The 4947-nt window shown below is 50.3% G+C and overlaps 1 non-coding gene across 1 annotated transcript; it reads right to left on the bottom strand.

The window, feature by feature from the left end:
- Positions 1–4177: 4177 nt before the first annotated feature.
- On the bottom strand, positions 4178–4311 carry LOC131479723 (U11 spliceosomal RNA). Its single transcript, XR_009245073.1, has one exon. It is a non-coding gene; the product is annotated as a U11 spliceosomal RNA (small nuclear RNA).
- Between the last annotated feature and the right edge of the window lie 636 nt (positions 4312–4947).

Raw genomic sequence — 4947 nt, 5'->3', positions numbered from 1 at the left:
GAATGGAGAACAGCACTTATGGCCATCTCCCCCGGCCTAACATTCGTCCAGCAAACATCTGGACGAATGGGGACTATAACGTCCACTCTGTCAGCCAGTGAACATTGCAAGGGATTCCTTGTCCATAGATTGGCTACACGGTCAGCATTTTGGAGCTATCATGCCACATTGTGACCCTGGGTTGATACCAGGTGGCCGTTCCTCTTCCTCGGGTGCTGGGATGGTTGGGAGGCTGGGTGTGGCCCATCCCACTCTCTTCCTGCTAAGCCCAGATGGGAAGAAGAAATGGAAAGCTTGGAAACAATGATCCCTGACCCTACATCCTTCCCAACCTGATTGACTAAGTAAACATCAAACATAATAAAAATAAATAAACAAATTGCCGACTCTTACACAATTTTTTTAAAGATTTATTTCTTCTCCTTGGAAAGTCAGATTAACTGATCAGTCGTAAATAAATCGTGTGGCTTCAGCTTCCAGCCGTGGATACGCAATGCTTTCCCAAACGCCAACTTCAGACAACGCTAACGTCTCTGCTCACAATACTGAAAGTGTGGCAGGTGCCTCTTCCCCACCGTAAATCACAATCAAAAGCACGGCTCCTCAGGGCCAGGAAGAGCGAGCAGCTTCCTCGCAGGAAAAGCGCAGTAAGAGTGCAGGATATGTAGCCCTGGGCAGAAAGGCGCCCCCAGGAAGGATCCAAAACAATGGGGCAACAGCTTTCCTAAACCCAAAGCACAGCTCAACGCCAGTGACAGCGAGCAGCTTTCTGGCAGGAAAACGGTGGTGAGCGTGTAGTAGCTTTCCTAAACCGAAAGCTCGGCTCCTCAACGCCAGTGACAGGGAGCAGCTTTCTCTCCACGAAGCGGCGGTAAAAGCGTAGTAGGCTAATATAGAAGGCCAGTAGGAGTAAGCAAGTGTCTCCAGGCAAATCGGGGTCAGTATGGGAGCCCACAGCACAAGCTGGCAATGAGTCGCAACAACAGCAACGTGTGTGATGGTCTTCGCCAACAAACTCCTGCTTCAGGGTCAAACTTCGCAGTGGTCAGCTTTCACGGAATGAGAGGTGGAAACGATTACAACACATACAGGAAGCTGCTTCTCGGTGCCGGTTTCAAAGCACTGCTGGCTCGGTGCAGGTTTCAAAGCAACACCACTTCCCCACTCCCCACCCAAGCCGGCAGGAGTCACACCAAAGTCTCCGCCCCCTCACAGTCCCGTCAAACCCAGTGTCAGTTTTAGCCAATGCAGCTCTTCCGACAGGGGGCAGAACAAAGCTTAACCACTTGACTTCTTACGCTGAAGCCTAAGAAGCCAATTTCAGACTCATCTGCTGGAACATCCACACTAGGAAAATCTCCGATTTGTCCTTCACTGTGTAGAGAGAAAGGCAAGAGCAGCTGAGATATGCAAATACGGCAGAGCTCTCCAGGGAGGCCACCAAGAGAGCAAAGGGCGTGGCTTTGGTGGTTTGGTGAATTCTTTGTCGGGTTGCAATCTCCGCAGGTAAGTGCAAGAACCAAGGCAGGGAGCAGCCCAACCCGGACCCGGTTACAGTGTCTGCATGTCCGGCATGCGGGTGAGTCAGGTCAGGGGCTGGGCCAGGCCAAGAGCCACTTCCTAACATCTACTGGTGGATCTGAGAACCAGGATGGAGTGCAGGAGGGGCCAAGTTGGGCCGCATCACCAGCCAGTCCACACTGGAGCCAGGACTGGGGCTTGGCTGGGAAAGGCTAGACTGTAGCACGAGGCAGCACAAGCTAGAATTGGAGGCAGGCTGGGTGGAACTAGGCTGAAGCACCCACTGGTGGATGCCGAGGAAAGGTGACCATGTCAGTGTGGGGGTGGGGATGGTGGGTGTTGGGTCCGTGAGCCCCAGGGGTGGGGGATCTGGAGGGTCCTGGGTCTCCTAGCTCAGGTTCTAGAGTTCAGCTACACGGAGGGTGTTGGGTCTGTCATCCCTGGAGGTGGGGGTCCGGTGGGTCTCGGATCTCTTGGCCCAGAACCTAGGACCCACCCACCTAGTTGGCATTGGGTCGGTGAGCCCCAGGGATGGTGGGTCCAGTGGGGCCTGGGTCTCCTGGCCTAGGTGACTGAGTCGGCCTGTGTTGTGTGGTTGCTGAATCCATGAGCCCCAAGAGTGGAAGGTCTGCTTTGACTCAAGTTGCCTCCCTCAGGTCCATGAGCCCACCTAAGAGAACTGGTCCTCCTCACTGCAGATGCTGGAGTACTGGACAGCAGACCATGGTGCACATGGAAGTTCTGGTAGTTCTTTGGGACCTGCAGAAGACATCTGGTACCATAGCAGAGAATGGAGAACAGCACATATGGCTATCTACCCCAGCCAAAACATGACAGCAAACACCTGGACGAATGGAGACTACAAGGTCCTCTCTGGCAGCCAGTCATCCACAGCTCGGCTACACCGACAGCATTTTGGAACTATCATGCCACATTGTGACCCTGGGTTGATATCCGGTGGCCCTTCCCCTTCCTCGGGTACTGGGATGGTTGGGAGGCTGGGTATGGCCCAACCCACTATCTCCCCTGCTAACCCCAGATGGGAAGAAGAAATGGAAAGCTTGGAAACAATCATCACATCCTTCCCAATCTGATTGACGGTGTAAGCATCACGTAAAATAATAAACAAATAAATAAATAGCCCTGTTTTTTTATTATTTCTGTTTGAAATTTATTATGCAATTCTGTATGATCTGGGATTCTCCTCAATTTCCACCCCCTGGTTGATTTTTCCCTTAATGTCACACGTCTTCATAAGGAGTTATAATCCCATCAGTCTGCTGTTGAAGTGTGCTCCGACATTGTTGATACAGACATTGTCCATCCTCCCATTGTCAGGATATATCGAACCCTTTGATTGAGAATCCACCTTTTCTTTGGACGCAGAGATGTGTGTTGCAGTGTGTCTTCATATCTGGATATGACAGTCTGCATTACTCCACCAGTATATATTAAATCTGCATCATAAATTCCTTCTATTAGAGAGAACATGTGGTATTTCTCTGTTGGTGAGTGACTTCTTTCACTGAGCATAATGGTCTCTAGTTGGGACCATCTAGTTGCAAATTGTATCATTTCATTCTTTTTAATGGTTGAATACCAATCCAGGGAGTAGATGTACCACAGTTTCTTCAGCCATTCCCTTCGGATGGGCATCTGGGTTGTGTCCATGTTTTTGCGATTGTAGATTGTGTTGCTGGAAATATTGGATTATAGACTCCCTTCTATATATGTAGATTTAATTTCTTTTGGGTATATTCCTAGGAGTGAGATAGCTAGGTCTGAAATTGCCATTCCTTACGCACATTTTTTTCTTCAAAGATTGATTTGTTTCTATTACAAAGTCAGATATACAGAGGAGAGACAGAGAGGAAGAACACAAATGTTTTAAAGATGTATTTCTTCTTATTGGAAAGTCAGAGTTACTGAGAAAAGGAGAGACAGATAGAAAGAGCTTCCATCTGCTACTTCACTGCCCAAGTGGCGGCAATGGCCAGAGCTGAGCTGGAACGAGCCCAGGAGCCTGAAGCCTGGTCCAGGTCTTCCACGCAGGTGCAGGGTCCCAAGGCCCTGGCACGACCTCCACTGGGAAGTCAGAGTTACCGAGAAAAAGAGAGACAGACACAAAGAGCTTCCATCTGCTGTTTCACTGCCCAAGTGGCGGCAACGGCCAGAGCTGAGCTGGACCGAGCCCAAGAGCCTGAAGCCTTGTCCACGTCTTCCACGCAGGTGCAGGGTCCCAAAGCCCTGGCACGACCACCACTGCCCTCCAGGGCCACAGGCTGGGAGCTGGAAAGGAAGTGGAGCAGCAAGGACACGAACCCGCCACCATATTGGATCCTGGGGGTTACAAGGAAACAGCATCGACCAGCAGGCCATTCGCAGCATCACACCCTTCTTTCACAATTTGCCGGATTGTCTTGTCTCTATATTTATTCTGTGGCTTCACTTTCCAGCCGTGGATTGCGCAATGCCTTCTCAAATGCCAACTTTAGACACTGCTAATGTCTCTGCTCACAAAACTCAAAGTTAAGTGTGGCAGGTGCCTCTTCTCAGTCGTCAATCAAAAGCACCACTGGCTCCTCAACGCCAGGGGGAAGAGTGAGCAGCTTCCTGGCGGTAAAAGGGCAGTGAGAGTGTAGGAGTGTAAGGGTGCCCGGACCCCGGACCAAGGACCATCAGATGGCCAGGAGTCGAAAATTGATGCTTCCCAAATGTCTTGATGTGGATTCTGCCCAAAGAGCAAACAGAGCCGCTCTCCGTGTGCCACGCACGACACAAGCCCTTTTATGTAGCTGACTCCTAAAGGCAGGAGGAAGTCGACAAAACACAGAACTGAAACAGGTTTGTGCATCAAATCACAGAATTCTTAGCTGCCTTTAATAGTGCAGCTCCGAACTACAAAAGATGTGATCTTAAACACCAGTTTACCGAAACCTCCTAGTGCACAAAACATAGACTCTTCCACACCAGTCAGCTGGAAATCCCCTAGTGGAGCAAACCACAGGGTTTGAAATGCCGGTGATTGTGAAATCCCTCTGGGGAACCAACACGGGACTCTTACAAAGGCCAGTAGACTGAAAGAACTTGGCCCAGCCAATCACACATGAAAGTTTGGTAGCTTGGCTGCTTAAACCAGCGGGAGTAGGGCGCCAGGACCAATGATCACAGGCTGCCCAGAAGTGAGAAAACGATGCACTTCCGACTTTTCTGTCTGCAACCCGCTTCTGCCTTTTTATGTCTATATCGAATTGAGGAAAGAATGTGCGAGATCTTCTGGTCACACCTGCTAGCTGTGCTTCTGCTGCCTGGCTCTGGGAGTTGCCTGTTGTGGGTAACTCATGGGAGGGACATTGTCTAATGTTTGTTCCTTTGATTGAGGTGCAGCCACTTAGCATCATGTGTTCAAGGCCCGTTGGTGACAGA

Source organism: Ochotona princeps, chromosome 2 (assembly GCF_030435755.1).
Source record: "Ochotona princeps isolate mOchPri1 chromosome 2, mOchPri1.hap1, whole genome shotgun sequence".
Classification (NCBI taxonomy): Eukaryota; Metazoa; Chordata; class Mammalia; order Lagomorpha; family Ochotonidae; genus Ochotona; species Ochotona princeps.
Note: the sequence above shows the minus strand (reverse complement) of the source record. Positions and strands in the feature narration are given on the sequence as shown.